The sequence below is a fragment of the Schistocerca nitens genome, chromosome 2 (assembly GCF_023898315.1).
Source record: "Schistocerca nitens isolate TAMUIC-IGC-003100 chromosome 2, iqSchNite1.1, whole genome shotgun sequence".
Lineage (NCBI taxonomy): Eukaryota > Metazoa > Arthropoda > Insecta > Orthoptera > Acrididae > Schistocerca > Schistocerca nitens.
In genome coordinates this window covers 42802081-42815985 of record NC_064615.1, presented here as the reverse complement: position 1 = coordinate 42815985, position 13905 = coordinate 42802081, and the positions used below count along the sequence as shown (strand labels likewise).

Sequence of the window (13905 nt, the reverse complement as noted above, 5' to 3'; positions counted from 1 at the left end):
GGGATGGGGGCGGCGCGAATTCCCGGGCTATTGGCATCTACATGTAGAGCTGCCGCTGGGCGCGCACTTCCTGCTGCTAAGGAGGTGATTGTTTTTGCTGATGTGACTTGCAATAACGACTGCGCGAAACGCCGCTATCTCGTTCGGGATGCTACGGCAGACACTCTCTATTGCACCCCGAAGTCTTCTTGAGCCCTCGGCTGTGATGGGTTTCAGGCTGTCAAGAGAACTATGGTGTGTGCATGCGCGCACGAGAGAAAGGTTGAAGCGTTTTCGAGTATACAATGATGGACGCGTCGTGTCCGTCGTTTCCGTAGTGTAGCGGTTATCACGTCTGCTTCACACGCAGAAGGTCCCCGGTTCGATCCCGGGCGGGAACAGTATTTTCCTGCCTATGTCGTATTGTCCTCCAATGAGCCACGTCGTGTGTGGATCTGCTGCATGTCCCTTCGTTTTGCAAGTACCACATTTATTGAATTTTTTAGTTACGATGGCAACATCACTACAAGTTGTCTGTGAAGTAAGGTGCACACAAGCAGTTTCCGTGGTGTAGCGGTTATCACGTCTGCTTCACACGCAGAAGGTCCCCGGTTCGATCCCGGGCGGGAACAGTATTTTCCTGCCTATGTCGTATTGTCCTCCAATGAGCCACGTCGTGTGTGGATCTGCTGCATGTCCCTTCGTTTTGCAAGTACCACATTTATTGAATTTTTTAGTTACGATGGCAACATCACTACAAGTTGTCTGTGAAGTAAGGTGCACGAAAGCAGTTTCCGTGGTGTAGCGGTTATCACGTCTGCTTCACACGCAGAAGGTCCCCGGTTCGATCCCGGGCGGGAACAGTATTTTCCTGCCTATGTCGTATTGTCCTCCAATGAGCCACGTCGTGTGTGGATCTGCTGCATGTCCCTTCGTTTTGCAAGTACCACATTTATTGAATTTATTAGTTACGATGGCAACATCACTACAAGTTGTCTGTGAAGTAAGGTGCACACAAGCAGTTTCCGTGGTGTAGCGGTTAACACGTCTGCTTCACACGCAGAAGGTCCCCGGTTCGATCCCGGGCGGGAACAGTATTTTCCTGCCTATGTCGTATTGTCCTCCAATGAGCCACGTCGTGTGTGGATCTGCTGCATGTCCCTTCGTTTTGCAAGTACCACATTTATTGAATTTTTTAGTTACGATGGCAACATCACTACAAGTTGTCTGTGAAGTAAGGTGCACACAAGCAGTTTCCGTGGTGTAGCGGTTATCACGTCTGCTTCACACGCAGAAGGTCCCCGGTTCGATCCCGGGCGGGAACAGTATTTTCCTGCCTATGTCGTATTGTCCTCCAATGAGCCACGTCGTGTGTGGATCTGCTGCATGTCCCTTCGTTTTGCAAGTACCTCATTTATTGAATTTTTTAGTTACGATGGCAACATCACTACAAGTTGTCTGTGAAGTAAGGTGCACACAAGCAGTTTCCGTGGTGTAGCGGTTATCACGTCTGCCTAACACGCAGAAGGTCCCCGGTTCGATCCCGGGCGGAAACACTTTTTCATCACTTTAAGCAAGACTTACTAACATGCATCTGCTACCATCTGTACCCGAAACCTTCGTAATCGCCTTCACGCGTCGGACCAGAGTGTCAATTGCTCACATCAAATAAGAAATTCATTTGATATTGACGGCGAGCTTTTTGCGATCACTCAGCCACTGACGCGCGATCAGTTTGCACGAAACGCTAGGGCTCGTCCGGGATTTGAACCCGGGACCTCCTGCACCCTAAGCAGGAATCATACCCCTAGACCAACGAGCCCTGTGACACAGCGAATGCCAATTATTCCAGTCCCTCGATTTCGTCCAGTTTGCCCTGGAAGTCTCGTGTAGGCTGGCGGGATGGGGGCGGCGCGAATTCCCGGGCTATTGGCATCTACATGTAGAGCTGCCGCTGGGCGCGCACTTCCTGCTGCTAAGGAGGTGATTGTTTTTGCTGATGTGACTTGCAATAACGACTGCGCGAAACGCCGCTATCTCGTTCGGGATGCTACGGCAGACACTCTCTATTGCACCCCGAAGTCTTCTTGAGCCCTCGGCTGTGATGGGTTTCAGGCTGTCAAGAGAACTATGGTGTGTGCATGCGCGCACGAGAGAAAGGTTGAAGCGTTTTCGAGTATACAATGATGGACGCGTCGTGTCCGTCGTTTCCGTAGTGTAGCGGTTATCACGTCTGCTTCACACGCAGAAGGTCCCCGGTTCGATCCCGGGCGGGAACAGTATTTTCCTGCCTATGTCGTATTGTCCTCCAATGAGCCACGTCGTGTGTGGATCTGCTGCATGTCCCTTCGTTTTGCAAGTACCACATTTATTGAATTTTTTAGTTACGATGGCAACATCACTACAAGTTGTCTGTGAAGTAAGGTGCACACAAGCAGTTTCCGTGGTGTAGCGGTTATCACGTCTGCCTAACACGCAGAAGGTCCCCGGTTCGATCCCGGGCGGAAACACTTTTTCATCACTTTAAGCAAGACTTACTAACATGCATCTGCTACCATCTGTACCCGAAACCTTCGTAATCGCCTTCACGCGTCGGACCAGAGTGTCAATTGCTCACATCAAATAAGAAATTCATTTGATATTGACGGCGAGCTTTTTGCGATCACTCAGCCACTGACGCGCGATCAGTTTGCACGAAACGCTAGGGCTCGTCCGGGATTTGAACCCGGGACCTCCTGCACCCTAAGCAGGAATCATACCCCTAGACCAACGAGCCCTGTGACACAGCGAATGCCAATTATTCCAGTCCCTCGATTTCGTCCAGTTTGCCCTGGAAGTCTCGTGTAGGCTGGCGGGATGGGGGCGGCGCGAATTCCCGGGCTATTGGCATCTACATGTAGAGCTGCCGCTGGGCGCGCACTTCCTGCTGCTAAGGAGGTGATTGTTTTTGCTGATGTGACTTGCAATAACGACTGCGCGAAACGCCGCTATCTCGTTCGGGATGCTACGGCAGACACTCTCTATTGCACCCCGAAGTCTTCTTGAGCCCTCGGCTGTGATGGGTTTCAGGCTGTCAAGAGAACTATGGTGTGTGCATGCGCGCACGAGAGAAAGGTTGAAGCGTCTTCGAGTATACAATGATGGACGCGTCGTGTCCGTCGTTTCCGTAGTGTAGCGGTTATCACGTCTGCTTCACACGCAGAAGGTCCCCGGTTCGATCCCGGGCGGGAACAGTATTTTCCTGCCTATGTCGTATTGTCCTCCAATGAGCCACGTCGTGTGTGGATCTGCTGCATGTCCCTTCGTTTTGCAAGTACCACATTTATTGAATTTTTTAGTTACGATGGCAACATCACTACAAGTTGTCTGTGAAGTAAGGTGCACACAAGCAGTTTCCGTGGTGTAGCGGTTATCACGTCTGCCTAACACGCAGAAGGTCCCCGGTTCGATCCCGGGCGGAAACACTTTTTCATCACTTTAAGCAAGACTTACTAACATGCATCTGCTACCATCTGTACCCGAAACCTTCGTAATCGCCTTCACGCGTCGGACCAGAGTGTCAATTGCTCACATCAAATAAGAAATTCATTTGATATTGACGGCGAGCTTTTTGCGATCACTCAGCCACTGACGCGCGATCAGTTTGCACGAAACCGCTAGGGCTCGTCCGGGATTTGAACCCGGGACCTCCTGCACCCTAAGCAGGAATCATACCCCTAGACCAACGAGCCCTGTGACACAGCGAATGCCAATTATTCCAGTCCCTCGATTTCGTCCAGTTTGCCCTGGAAGTCTCGTGTAGGCTGGCGGGATGGGGGCGGCGCGAATTCCCGGGCTATTGGCATCTACATGTAGAGCTGCCGCTGGGCGCGCACTTCCTGCTGCTAAGGAGGTGATTGTTTTTGCTGATGTGACTTGCAATAACGACTGCGCGAAACGCCGCTATCTCGTTCGGGATGCTACGGCAGACACTCTCTATTGCACCCCGAAGTCTTCTTGAGCCCTCGGCTGTGATGGGTTTCAGGTTGTCAAGAGAACTATGGTGTGTGCATGCGCGCACGAGAGAAAGGTTGAAGCGTCTTCGAGTATACAATGATGGACGCGTCGTGTCCGTCGTTTCCGTAGTGTAGCGGTTATCACGTCTGCTTCACACGCAGAAGGTCCCCGGTTCGATCCCGGGCGGGAACAGTATTTTCCTGCCTATGTCGTATTGTCCTCCAATGAGCCACGTCGTGTGTGGATCTGCTGCATGTCCCTTCGTTTTGCAAGTACCACATTTATTGAATTTTTTAGTTACGATGGCAACATCACTACAAGTTGTCTGTGAAGTAAGGTGCACACAAGCAGTTTCCGTGGTGTAGCGGTTATCACGTCTGCTTCACACGCAGAAGGTCCCCGGTTCGATCCCGGGCGGGAACATTATTTTCCTGCCTATGTCGTATTGTCCTCCAATGAGCCACGTCGTGTGTGGATCTGCTGCATGTCCCTTCGTTTTGCAAGTACCACATTTATTGAATTTTTTAGTTACGATGGCAACATCACTACAAGTTGTCTGTGAAGTAAGGTGCACACAAGCAGTTTCCGTGGTGTAGCGGTTATCACGTCTGCTTCACACGCAGAAGGTCCCCGGTTCGATCCCGGGCGGGAACAGTATTTTCCTGCCTATGTCGTATTGTCCTCCAATGAGCCACGTCGTGTGTGGATCTGCTGCATGTCCCTTCGTTTTGCAAGTACCACATTTATTGAATTTATTAGTTACGATGGCAACATCACTACAAGTTGTCTGTGAAGTAAGGTGCACACAAGCAGTTTCCGTGGTGTAGCGGTTAACACGTCTGCTTCACACGCAGAAGGTCCCCGGTTCGATCCCGGGCGGGAACAGTATTTTCCTGCCTATGTCGTATTGTCCTCCAATGAGCCACGTCGTGTGTGGATCTGCTGCATGTCCCTTCGTTTTGCAAGTACCACATTTATTGAATTTTTTAGTTACGATGGCAACATCACTACAAGTTGTCTGTGAAGTAAGGTGCACACAAGCAGTTTCCGTGGTGTAGCGGTTATCACGTCTGCTTCACACGCAGAAGGTCCCCGGTTCGATCCCGGGCGGGAACAGTATTTTCCTGCCTATGTCGTATTGTCCTCCAATGAGCCACGTCGTGTGTGGATCTGCTGCATGTCCCTTCGTTTTGCAAGTACCACATTTATTGAATTTTTTAGTTACGATGGCAACATCACTACAAGTTGTCTGTGAAGTAAGGTGCTCACAAGCAGTTTCCGTGGTGTAGCGGTTATCACGTCTGCCTAACACGCAGAAGGTCCCCGGTTCGATCCCGGGCGGAAACACTTTTTCGTCACTTTAAGCAAGACTTACTAACATGCATCTGCTACCATCTGTACCCGAAACCTTCGTAATCGCCTTCACGCGTCGGACCAGAGTGTCAATTGCTCACATCAAATAAGAAATTCATTTGATATTGACGGCGAGCTTTTTGCGATCACTCAGCCACTGACGCGCGATCAGTTTGCACGAAACGCTAGGGCTCGTCCGGGATTTGAACCCGGGACCTCCTGCACCCTAAGCAGGAATCATACCCCTAGACCAACGAGCCCTGTGACACAGCGAATGCCAATTATTCCAGTCCCTCGATTTCGTCCAGTTTGCCCTGGAAGTCTCGTGTAGGCTGGCGGGATGGGGGCGGCGCGAATTCCCGGGCTATTGGCATCTACATGTAGAGCTGCCGCTGGGCGCGCACTTCCTGCTGCTAAGGAGGTGATTGTTTTTGCTGATGTGACTTGCAATAACGACTGCGCGAAACGCCGCTATCTCGTTCGGGATGCTACGGCAGACACTCTCTATTGCACCCCGAAGTCTTCTTGAGCCCTCGGCTGTGATGGGTTTCAGGCTGTCAAGAGAACTATGGTGTGTGCATGCGCGCACGAGAGAAAGGTTGAAGCGTTTTCGAGTATACAATGATGGACGCGTCGTGTCCGTCGTTTCCGTAGTGTAGCGGTTATCACGTCTGCTTCACACGCAGAAGGTCCCCGGTTCGATCCCGGGCGGAAACAGTATTTTCCTGCCTATGTCGTATTGTCCTCCAATGAGCCACGTCGTGTGTGGATCTGCTGCATGTCCCTTCGTTTTGCAAGTACCACATTTATTGAATTTTTTAGTTACGATGGCAACATCACTACAAGTTGTCTGTGAAGTAAGGTGCACACAAGCAGTTTCCGTGGTGTAGCGGTTATCACGTCTGCCTAACACGCAGAAGGTCCCCGGTTCGATCCCGGGCGGAAACACTTTTTCATCACTTTAAGCAAGACTTACTAACATGCATCTGCTACCATCTGTACCCGAAACCTTCGTAATCGCCTTCACGCGTCGGACCAGAGTGTCAATTGCTCACATCAAATAAGAAATTCATTTGATATTGACGGCGAGCTTTTTGCGATCACTCAGCCACTGACGCGCGATCAGTTTGCACGAAACGCTAGGGCTCGTCCGGGATTTGAACCCGGGACCTCCTGCACCCTAAGCAGGAATCATACCCCTAGACCAACGAGCCCTGTGACACAGCGAATGCCAATTATTCCAGTCCCTCGATTTCGTCCAGTTTGCCCTGGAAGTCTCGTGTAGGCTGGCGGGATGGGGGCGGCGCGAATTCCCGGGCTATTGGCATCTACATGTAGAGCTGCCGCTGGGCGCGCACTTCCTGCTGCTAAGGAGGTGATTGTTTTTGCTGATGTGACTTGCAATAACGACTGCGCGAAACGCCGCTATCTCGTTCGGGATGCTACGGCAGACACTCTCTATTGCACCCCGAAGTCTTCTTGAGCCCTCGGCTGTGATGGGTTTCAGGCTGTCAAGAGAACTATGGTGTGTGCATGCGCGCACGAGAGAAAGGTTGAAGCGTCTTCGAGTATACAATGATGGACGCGTCGTGTCCGTCGTTTCCGTAGTGTAGCGGTTATCACGTCTGCTTCACACGCAGAAGGTCCCCGGTTCGATCCCGGGCGGGAACAGTATTTTCCTGCCTATGTCGTATTGTCCTCCAATGAGCCACGTCGTGTGTGGATCTGCTGCATGTCCCTTCGTTTTGCAAGTACCACATTTATTGAATTTTTTAGTTACGATGGCAACATCACTACAAGTTGTCTGTGAAGTAAGGTGCACACAAGCAGTTTCCGTGGTGTAGCGGTTATCACGTCTGCCTAACACGCAGAAGGTCCCCGGTTCGATCCCGGGCGGAAACACTTTTTCATCACTTTAAGCAAGACTTACTAACATGCATCTGCTACCATCTGTACCCGAAACCTTCGTAATCGCCTTCACGCGTCGGACCAGAGTGTCAATTGCTCACATCAAATAAGAAATTCATTTGATATTGACGGCGAGCTTTTTGCGATCACTCAGCCACTGACGCGCGATCAGTTTGCACGAAACGCTAGGGCTCGTCCGGGATTTGAACCCGGGACCTCCTGCACCCTAAGCAGGAATCATACCCCTAGACCAACGAGCCCTGTGACACAGCGAATGCCAATTATTCCAGTCCCTCGATTTCGTCCAGTTTGCCCTGGAAGTCTCGTGTAGGCTGGCGGGATGGGGGCGGCGCGAATTCCCGGGCTATTGGCATCTACATGTAGAGCTGCCGCTGGGCGCGCACTTCCTGCTGCTAAGGAGGTGATTGTTTTTGCTGATGTGACTTGCAATAACGACTGCGCGAAACGCCGCTATCTCGTTCGGGATGCTACGGCAGACACTCTCTATTGCACCCCGAAGTCTTCTTGAGCCCTCGGCTGTGATGGGTTTCAGGCTGTCAAGAGAACTATGGTGTGTGCATGCGCGCACGAGAGAAAGGTTGAAGCGTCTTCGAGTATACAATGATGGACGCGTCGTGTCCGTCGTTTCCGTAGTGTAGCGGTTATCACGTCTGCTTCACACGCAGAAGGTCCCCGGTTCGATCCCGGGCGGGAACAGTATTTTCCTGCCTATGTCGTATTGTCCTCCAATGAGCCACGTCGTGTGTGGATCTGCTGCATGTCCCTTCGTTTTGCAAGTACCACATTTATTGAATTTTTTAGTTACGATGGCAACATCACTACAAGTTGTCTGTGAAGTAAGGTGCACACAAGCAGTTTCCGTGGTGTAGCGGTTATCACGTCTGCCTAACACGCAGAAGGTCCCCGGTTCGATCCCGGGCGGAAACACTTTTTCATCACTTTAAGCAAGACTTACTAACATGCATCTGCTACCATCTGTACCCGAAACCTTCGTAATCGCCTTCACGCGTCGGACCAGAGTGTCAATTGCTCACATCAAATAAGAAATTCATTTGATATTGACGGCGAGCTTTTTGCGATCACTCAGCCACTGACGCGCGATCAGTTTGCACGAAACGCTAGGGCTCGTCCGGGATTTGAACCCGGGACCTCCTGCACCCTAAGCAGGAATCATACCCCTAGACCAACGAGCCCTGTGACACAGCGAATGCCAATTATTCCAGTCCCTCGATTTCGTCCAGTTTGCCCTGGAAGTCTCGTGTAGGCTGGCGGGATGGGGGCGGCGCGAATTCCCGGGCTATTGGCATCTACATGTAGAGCTGCCGCTGGGCGCGCACTTCCTGCTGCTAAGGAGGTGATTGTTTTTGCTGATGTGACTTGCAATAACGACTGCGCGAAACGCCGCTATCTCGTTCGGGATGCTACGGCAGACACTCTCTATTGCACCCCGAAGTCTTCTTGAGCCCTCGGCTGTGATGGGTTTCAGGCTGTCAAGAGAACTATGGTGTGTGCATGCGCGCACGAGAGAAAGGTTGAAGCGTCTTCGAGTATACAATGATGGACGCGTCGTGTCCGTCGTTTCCGTAGTGTAGCGGTTATCACGTCTGCTTCACACGCAGAAGGTCCCCGGTTCGATCCCGGGCGGGAACAGTATTTTCCTGCCTATGTCGTATTGTCCTCCAATGAGCCACGTCGTGTGTGGATCTGCTGCATGTCCCTTCGTTTTGCAAGTACCACATTTATTGAATTTTTTAGTTACGATGGCAACATCACTACAAGTTGTCTGTGAAGTAAGGTGCACACAAGCAGTTTCCGTGGTGTAGCGGTTATCACGTCTGCCTAACACGCAGAAGGTCCCCGGTTCGATCCCGGGCGGAAACACTTTTTCATCACTTTAAGCAAGACTTACTAACATGCATCTGCTACCATCTGTACCCGAAACCTTCGTAATCGCCTTCACGCGTCGGACCAGAGTGTCAATTGCTCACATCAAATAAGAAATTCATTTGATATTGACGGCGAGCTTTTTGCGATCACTCAGCCACTGACGCGCGATCAGTTTGCACGAAACGCTAGGGCTCGTCCGGGATTTGAACCCGGGACCTCCTGCACCCTAAGCAGGAATCATACCCCTAGACCAACGAGCCCTGTGACACAGCGAATGCCAATTATTCCAGTCCCTCGATTTCGTCCAGTTTGCCCTGGAAGTCTCGTGTAGGCTGGCGGGATGGGGGCGGCGCGAATTCCCGGGCTATTGGCATCTACATGTAGAGCTGCCGCTGGGCGCGCACTTCCTGCTGCTAAGGAGGTGATTGTTTTTGCTGATGTGACTTGCAATAACGACTGCGCGAAACGCCGCTATCTCGTTCGGGATGCTACGGCAGACACTCTCTATTGCACCCCGAAGTCTTCTTGAGCCCTCGGCTGTGATGGGTTTCAGGCTGTCAAGAGAACTATGGTGTGTGCATGCGCGCACGAGAGAAAGGTTGAAGCGTCTTCGAGTATACAATGATGGACGCGTCGTGTCCGTCGTTTCCGTAGTGTAGCGGTTATCACGTCTGCTTCACACGCAGAAGGTCCCCGGTTCGATCCCGGGCGGGAACAGTATTTTCCTGCCTATGTCGTATTGTCCTCCAATGAGCCACGTCGTGTGTGGATCTGCTGCATGTCCCTTCGTTTTGCAAGTACCACATTTATTGAATTTTTTAGTTACGATGGCAACATCACTACAAGTTGTCTGTGAAGTAAGGTGCACACAAGCAGTTTCCGTGGTGTAGCGGTTATCACGTCTGCCTAACACGCAGAAGGTCCCCGGTTCGATCCCGGGCGGAAACACTTTTTCATCACTTTAAGCAAGACTTACTAACATGCATCTGCTACCATCTGTACCCGAAACCTTCGTAATCGCCTTCACGCGTCGGACCAGAGTGTCAATTGCTCACATCAAATAAGAAATTCATTTGATATTGACGGCGAGCTTTTTGCGATCACTCAGCCACTGACGCGCGATCAGTTTGCACGAAACGCTAGGGCTCGTCCGGGATTTGAACCCGGGACCTCCTGCACCCTAAGCAGGAATCATACCCCTAGACCAACGAGCCCTGTGACACAGCGAATGCCAATTATTCCAGTCCCTCGATTTCGTCCAGTTTGCCCTGGAAGTCTCGTGTAGGCTGGCGGGATGGGGGCGGCGCGAATTCCCGGGCTATTGGCATCTACATGTAGAGCTGCCGCTGGGCGCGCACTTCCTGCTGCTAAGGAGGTGATTGTTTTTGCTGATGTGACTTGCAATAACGACTGCGCGAAACGCCGCTATCTCGTTCGGGATGCTACGGCAGACACTCTCTATTGCACCCCGAAGTCTTCTTGAGCCCTCGGCTGTGATGGGTTTCAGGCTGTCAAGAGAACTATGGTGTGTGCATGCGCGCACGAGAGAAAGGTTGAAGCGTCTTCGAGTATACAATGATGGACGCGTCGTGTCCGTCGTTTCCGTAGTGTAGCGGTTATCACGTCTGCTTCACACGCAGAAGGTCCCCGGTTCGATCCCGGGCGGGAACAGTATTTTCCTGCCTATGTCGTATTGTCCTCCAATGAGCCACGTCGTGTGTGGATCTGCTGCATGTCCCTTCGTTTTGCAAGTACCACATTTATTGAATTTTTTAGTTACGATGGCAACATCACTACAAGTTGTCTGTGAAGTAAGGTGCACACAAGCAGTTTCCGTGGTGTAGCGGTTATCACGTCTGCCTAACACGCAGAAGGTCCCCGGTTCGATCCCGGGCGGAAACACTTTTTCATCACTTTAAGCAAGACTTACTAACATGCATCTGCTACCATCTGTACCCGAAACCTTCGTAATCGCCTTCACGCGTCGGACCAGAGTGTCAATTGCTCACATCAAATAAGAAATTCATTTGATATTGACGGCGAGCTTTTTGCGATCACTCAGCCACTGACGCGCGATCAGTTTGCACGAAACGCTAGGGCTCGTCCGGGATTTGAACCCGGGACCTCCTGCACCCTAAGCAGGAATCATACCCCTAGACCAACGAGCCCTGTGACACAGCGAATGCCAATTATTCCAGTCCCTCGATTTCGTCCAGTTTGCCCTGGAAGTCTCGTGTAGGCTGGCGGGATGGGGGCGGCGCGAATTCCCGGGCTATTGGCATCTACATGTAGAGCTGCCGCTGGGCGCGCACTTCCTGCTGCTAAGGAGGTGATTGTTTTTGCTGATGTGACTTGCAATAACGACTGCGCGAAACGCCGCTATCTCGTTCGGGATGCTACGGCAGACACTCTCTATTGCACCCCGAAGTCTTCTTGAGCCCTCGGCTGTGATGGGTTTCAGGCTGTCAAGAGAACTATGGTGTGTGCATGCGCGCACGAGAGAAAGGTTGAAGCGTCTTCGAGTATACAATGATGGACGCGTCGTGTCCGTCGTTTCCGTAGTGTAGCGGTTATCACGTCTGCTTCACACGCAGAAGGTCCCCGGTTCGATCCCGGGCGGGAACAGTATTTTCCTGCCTATGTCGTATTGTCCTCCAATGAGCCACGTCGTGTGTGGATCTGCTGCATGTCCCTTCGTTTTGCAAGTACCACATTTATTGAATTTTTTAGTTACGATGGCAACATCACTACAAGTTGTCTGTGAAGTAAGGTGCACACAAGCAGTTTCCGTGGTGTAGCGGTTATCACGTCTGCCTAACACGCAGAAGGTACCCGGTTCGATCCCGGGCGGAAACACTTTTTCATCACTTTAAGCAAGACTTACTAACATGCATCTGCTACCATCTGTACCCGAAACCTTCGTAATCGCCTTCACGCGTCGGACCAGAGTGTCAATTGCTCACATCAAATAAGAAATTCATTTGATATTGACGGCGAGCTTTTTGCGATCACTCAGCCACTGACGCGCGATCAGTTTGCACGAAACGCTAGGGCTCGTCCGGGATTTGAACCCGGGACCTCCTGCACCCTAAGCAGGAATCATACCCCTAGACCAACGAGCCCTGTGACACAGCGAATGCCAATTATTCCAGTCCCTCGATTTCGTCCAGTTTGCCCTGGAAGTCTCGTGTAGGCTGGCGGGATGGGGGCGGCGCGAATTCCCGGGCTATTGGCATCTACATGTAGAGCTGCCGCTGGGCGCGCACTTCCTGCTGCTAAGGAGGTGATTGTTTTTGCTGATGTGACTTGCAATAACGACTGCGCGAAACGCCGCTATCTCGTTCGGGATGCTACGGCAGACACTCTCTATTGCACCCCGAAGTCTTCTTGAGCCCTCGGCTGTGATGGGTTTCAGGCTGTCAAGAGAACTATGGTGTGTGCATGCGCGCACGAGAGAAAGGTTGAAGCGTCTTCGAGTATACAATGATGGACGCGTCGTGTCCGTCGTTTCCGTAGTGTAGCGGTTATCACGTCTGCTTCACACGCAGAAGGTCCCCGGTTCGATCCCGGGCGGGAACAGTATTTTCCTGCCTATGTCGTATTGTCCTCCAATGAGCCACGTCGTGTGTGGATCTGCTGCATGTCCCTTCGTTTTGCAAGTACCACATTTATTGAATTTTTTAGTTACGATGGCAACATCACTACAAGTTGTCTGTGAAGTAAGGTGCACACAAGCAGTTTCCGTGGTGTAGCGGTTATCACGTCTGCCTAACACGCAGAAGGTCCCCGGTTCGATCCCGGGCGGAAACACTTTTTCATCACTTTAAGCAAGACTTACTAACATGCATCTGCTACCATCTGTACCCGAAACCTTCGTAATCGCCTTCACGCGTCGGACCAGAGTGTCAATTGCTCACATCAAATAAGAAATTCATTTGATATTGACGGCGAGCTTTTTGCGATCACTCAGCCACTGACGCGCGATCAGTTTGCACGAAACGCTAGGGCTCGTCCGGGATTTGAACCCGGGACCTCCTGCACCCTAAGCAGGAATCATACCCCTAGACCAACGAGCCCTGTGACACAGCGAATGCCAATTATTCCAGTCCCTCGATTTCGTCCAGTTTGCCCTGGAAGTCTCGTGTAGGCTGGCGGGATGGGGGCGGCGCGAATTCCCGGGCTATTGGCATCTACATGTACCCCTAGACCAACGAGCCCTGTGACACAGCGAATGCCAATTATTCCAGTCCCTCGATTTCGTCCAGTTTGCCCTGGAAGTCTCGTGTAGGCTGGCGGGATGGGGGCGGCGCGAATTCCCGGGCTATTGGCATCTACATGTAGAGCTGCCGCTGGGCGCGCACTTCCTGCTGCTAAGGAGGTGATTGTTTTTGCTGATGTGACTTGCAATAACGACTGCGCGAAACGCCGCTATCTCGTTCGGGATGCTACGGCAGACACTCTCTATTGCACCCCGAAGTCTTCTTGAGCCCTCGGCTGTGATGGGTTTCAGGCTGTCAAGAGAACTATGGTGTGTGCATGCGCGCACGAGAGAAAGGTTGAAGCGTCTTCGAGTATACAATGATGGACGCGTCGTGTCCGTCGTTTCCGTAGTGTAGCGGTTATCACGTCTGCTTCACACGCAGAAGGTCCCCGGTTCGATCCCGGGCGGGAACAGTATTTTCCTGCCTATGTCGTATTGTCCTCCAATGAGCCACGTCGTGTGTGGATCTGCTGCATGTCCCTTCGTTTTGCAAGTACCAC

General features: G+C 51.7%; 45 non-coding genes across 45 annotated transcripts; 33 read left to right on the top strand and 12 right to left on the bottom strand.

Annotated features, from left to right (window-relative positions):
• The first annotated feature begins 307 nt into the window (after positions 1–307).
• Trnav-cac (transfer RNA valine (anticodon CAC)) lies at positions 308–380 on the top strand. The gene has a single exon. It is a non-coding gene; the product is annotated as a tRNA-Val (tRNA).
• A 158-nt stretch (positions 381–538) lies between these two features.
• On the top strand, positions 539–611 carry Trnav-cac (transfer RNA valine (anticodon CAC)). The gene has a single exon. It is a non-coding gene; the product is annotated as a tRNA-Val (tRNA).
• A 158-nt stretch (positions 612–769) lies between these two features.
• Positions 770–842, top strand: Trnav-cac (transfer RNA valine (anticodon CAC)). The gene has a single exon. It is a non-coding gene; the product is annotated as a tRNA-Val (tRNA).
• A 158-nt stretch (positions 843–1000) lies between these two features.
• Positions 1001–1073, top strand: Trnav-cac (transfer RNA valine (anticodon CAC)). The gene has a single exon. It is a non-coding gene; the product is annotated as a tRNA-Val (tRNA).
• A 158-nt stretch (positions 1074–1231) lies between these two features.
• Trnav-cac (transfer RNA valine (anticodon CAC)) lies at positions 1232–1304 on the top strand. The gene has a single exon. It is a non-coding gene; the product is annotated as a tRNA-Val (tRNA).
• Positions 1305–1462: 158 nt separating this feature from the next.
• On the top strand, positions 1463–1535 carry Trnav-aac (transfer RNA valine (anticodon AAC)). Its single transcript has one exon. It is a non-coding gene; the product is annotated as a tRNA-Val (tRNA).
• A 194-nt stretch (positions 1536–1729) lies between these two features.
• Positions 1730–1801, bottom strand: Trnap-agg (transfer RNA proline (anticodon AGG)). Its single transcript has one exon. It is a non-coding gene; the product is annotated as a tRNA-Pro (tRNA).
• Positions 1802–2185: 384 nt separating this feature from the next.
• Positions 2186–2258, top strand: Trnav-cac (transfer RNA valine (anticodon CAC)). Its single transcript has one exon. It is a non-coding gene; the product is annotated as a tRNA-Val (tRNA).
• Positions 2259–2416: 158 nt separating this feature from the next.
• Trnav-aac (transfer RNA valine (anticodon AAC)) lies at positions 2417–2489 on the top strand. Its single transcript has one exon. It is a non-coding gene; the product is annotated as a tRNA-Val (tRNA).
• Positions 2490–2683: 194 nt separating this feature from the next.
• Positions 2684–2755, bottom strand: Trnap-agg (transfer RNA proline (anticodon AGG)). Its single transcript has one exon. It is a non-coding gene; the product is annotated as a tRNA-Pro (tRNA).
• A 384-nt stretch (positions 2756–3139) lies between these two features.
• Trnav-cac (transfer RNA valine (anticodon CAC)) lies at positions 3140–3212 on the top strand. Its single transcript has one exon. It is a non-coding gene; the product is annotated as a tRNA-Val (tRNA).
• Positions 3213–3370: 158 nt separating this feature from the next.
• Positions 3371–3443, top strand: Trnav-aac (transfer RNA valine (anticodon AAC)). Its single transcript has one exon. It is a non-coding gene; the product is annotated as a tRNA-Val (tRNA).
• A 195-nt stretch (positions 3444–3638) lies between these two features.
• On the bottom strand, positions 3639–3710 carry Trnap-agg (transfer RNA proline (anticodon AGG)). Its single transcript has one exon. It is a non-coding gene; the product is annotated as a tRNA-Pro (tRNA).
• A 384-nt stretch (positions 3711–4094) lies between these two features.
• Trnav-cac (transfer RNA valine (anticodon CAC)) lies at positions 4095–4167 on the top strand. The gene has a single exon. It is a non-coding gene; the product is annotated as a tRNA-Val (tRNA).
• Positions 4168–4325: 158 nt separating this feature from the next.
• Positions 4326–4398, top strand: Trnav-cac (transfer RNA valine (anticodon CAC)). Its single transcript has one exon. It is a non-coding gene; the product is annotated as a tRNA-Val (tRNA).
• A 158-nt stretch (positions 4399–4556) lies between these two features.
• On the top strand, positions 4557–4629 carry Trnav-cac (transfer RNA valine (anticodon CAC)). The gene has a single exon. It is a non-coding gene; the product is annotated as a tRNA-Val (tRNA).
• A 158-nt stretch (positions 4630–4787) lies between these two features.
• Trnav-cac (transfer RNA valine (anticodon CAC)) lies at positions 4788–4860 on the top strand. The gene has a single exon. It is a non-coding gene; the product is annotated as a tRNA-Val (tRNA).
• A 158-nt stretch (positions 4861–5018) lies between these two features.
• Trnav-cac (transfer RNA valine (anticodon CAC)) lies at positions 5019–5091 on the top strand. The gene has a single exon. It is a non-coding gene; the product is annotated as a tRNA-Val (tRNA).
• Positions 5092–5249: 158 nt separating this feature from the next.
• Positions 5250–5322, top strand: Trnav-aac (transfer RNA valine (anticodon AAC)). Its single transcript has one exon. It is a non-coding gene; the product is annotated as a tRNA-Val (tRNA).
• Positions 5323–5516: 194 nt separating this feature from the next.
• On the bottom strand, positions 5517–5588 carry Trnap-agg (transfer RNA proline (anticodon AGG)). Its single transcript has one exon. It is a non-coding gene; the product is annotated as a tRNA-Pro (tRNA).
• A 384-nt stretch (positions 5589–5972) lies between these two features.
• Positions 5973–6045, top strand: Trnav-cac (transfer RNA valine (anticodon CAC)). The gene has a single exon. It is a non-coding gene; the product is annotated as a tRNA-Val (tRNA).
• A 158-nt stretch (positions 6046–6203) lies between these two features.
• Positions 6204–6276, top strand: Trnav-aac (transfer RNA valine (anticodon AAC)). Its single transcript has one exon. It is a non-coding gene; the product is annotated as a tRNA-Val (tRNA).
• A 194-nt stretch (positions 6277–6470) lies between these two features.
• Positions 6471–6542, bottom strand: Trnap-agg (transfer RNA proline (anticodon AGG)). Its single transcript has one exon. It is a non-coding gene; the product is annotated as a tRNA-Pro (tRNA).
• Positions 6543–6926: 384 nt separating this feature from the next.
• Positions 6927–6999, top strand: Trnav-cac (transfer RNA valine (anticodon CAC)). The gene has a single exon. It is a non-coding gene; the product is annotated as a tRNA-Val (tRNA).
• A 158-nt stretch (positions 7000–7157) lies between these two features.
• Positions 7158–7230, top strand: Trnav-aac (transfer RNA valine (anticodon AAC)). Its single transcript has one exon. It is a non-coding gene; the product is annotated as a tRNA-Val (tRNA).
• Positions 7231–7424: 194 nt separating this feature from the next.
• On the bottom strand, positions 7425–7496 carry Trnap-agg (transfer RNA proline (anticodon AGG)). Its single transcript has one exon. It is a non-coding gene; the product is annotated as a tRNA-Pro (tRNA).
• A 384-nt stretch (positions 7497–7880) lies between these two features.
• Positions 7881–7953, top strand: Trnav-cac (transfer RNA valine (anticodon CAC)). The gene has a single exon. It is a non-coding gene; the product is annotated as a tRNA-Val (tRNA).
• Positions 7954–8111: 158 nt separating this feature from the next.
• On the top strand, positions 8112–8184 carry Trnav-aac (transfer RNA valine (anticodon AAC)). The gene has a single exon. It is a non-coding gene; the product is annotated as a tRNA-Val (tRNA).
• A 194-nt stretch (positions 8185–8378) lies between these two features.
• Trnap-agg (transfer RNA proline (anticodon AGG)) lies at positions 8379–8450 on the bottom strand. Its single transcript has one exon. It is a non-coding gene; the product is annotated as a tRNA-Pro (tRNA).
• Positions 8451–8834: 384 nt separating this feature from the next.
• On the top strand, positions 8835–8907 carry Trnav-cac (transfer RNA valine (anticodon CAC)). Its single transcript has one exon. It is a non-coding gene; the product is annotated as a tRNA-Val (tRNA).
• Positions 8908–9065: 158 nt separating this feature from the next.
• Trnav-aac (transfer RNA valine (anticodon AAC)) lies at positions 9066–9138 on the top strand. Its single transcript has one exon. It is a non-coding gene; the product is annotated as a tRNA-Val (tRNA).
• Positions 9139–9332: 194 nt separating this feature from the next.
• Positions 9333–9404, bottom strand: Trnap-agg (transfer RNA proline (anticodon AGG)). The gene has a single exon. It is a non-coding gene; the product is annotated as a tRNA-Pro (tRNA).
• Positions 9405–9788: 384 nt separating this feature from the next.
• On the top strand, positions 9789–9861 carry Trnav-cac (transfer RNA valine (anticodon CAC)). Its single transcript has one exon. It is a non-coding gene; the product is annotated as a tRNA-Val (tRNA).
• Positions 9862–10019: 158 nt separating this feature from the next.
• On the top strand, positions 10020–10092 carry Trnav-aac (transfer RNA valine (anticodon AAC)). The gene has a single exon. It is a non-coding gene; the product is annotated as a tRNA-Val (tRNA).
• A 194-nt stretch (positions 10093–10286) lies between these two features.
• On the bottom strand, positions 10287–10358 carry Trnap-agg (transfer RNA proline (anticodon AGG)). Its single transcript has one exon. It is a non-coding gene; the product is annotated as a tRNA-Pro (tRNA).
• A 384-nt stretch (positions 10359–10742) lies between these two features.
• Trnav-cac (transfer RNA valine (anticodon CAC)) lies at positions 10743–10815 on the top strand. The gene has a single exon. It is a non-coding gene; the product is annotated as a tRNA-Val (tRNA).
• A 158-nt stretch (positions 10816–10973) lies between these two features.
• Trnav-aac (transfer RNA valine (anticodon AAC)) lies at positions 10974–11046 on the top strand. The gene has a single exon. It is a non-coding gene; the product is annotated as a tRNA-Val (tRNA).
• Positions 11047–11240: 194 nt separating this feature from the next.
• Positions 11241–11312, bottom strand: Trnap-agg (transfer RNA proline (anticodon AGG)). Its single transcript has one exon. It is a non-coding gene; the product is annotated as a tRNA-Pro (tRNA).
• Positions 11313–11696: 384 nt separating this feature from the next.
• On the top strand, positions 11697–11769 carry Trnav-cac (transfer RNA valine (anticodon CAC)). Its single transcript has one exon. It is a non-coding gene; the product is annotated as a tRNA-Val (tRNA).
• Positions 11770–11927: 158 nt separating this feature from the next.
• Trnav-aac (transfer RNA valine (anticodon AAC)) lies at positions 11928–12000 on the top strand. Its single transcript has one exon. It is a non-coding gene; the product is annotated as a tRNA-Val (tRNA).
• A 194-nt stretch (positions 12001–12194) lies between these two features.
• On the bottom strand, positions 12195–12266 carry Trnap-agg (transfer RNA proline (anticodon AGG)). Its single transcript has one exon. It is a non-coding gene; the product is annotated as a tRNA-Pro (tRNA).
• Positions 12267–12650: 384 nt separating this feature from the next.
• Trnav-cac (transfer RNA valine (anticodon CAC)) lies at positions 12651–12723 on the top strand. The gene has a single exon. It is a non-coding gene; the product is annotated as a tRNA-Val (tRNA).
• A 158-nt stretch (positions 12724–12881) lies between these two features.
• Trnav-aac (transfer RNA valine (anticodon AAC)) lies at positions 12882–12954 on the top strand. Its single transcript has one exon. It is a non-coding gene; the product is annotated as a tRNA-Val (tRNA).
• A 194-nt stretch (positions 12955–13148) lies between these two features.
• Positions 13149–13220, bottom strand: Trnap-agg (transfer RNA proline (anticodon AGG)). The gene has a single exon. It is a non-coding gene; the product is annotated as a tRNA-Pro (tRNA).
• A 525-nt stretch (positions 13221–13745) lies between these two features.
• On the top strand, positions 13746–13818 carry Trnav-cac (transfer RNA valine (anticodon CAC)). The gene has a single exon. It is a non-coding gene; the product is annotated as a tRNA-Val (tRNA).
• The last annotated feature ends 87 nt before the right edge of the window (positions 13819–13905 follow it).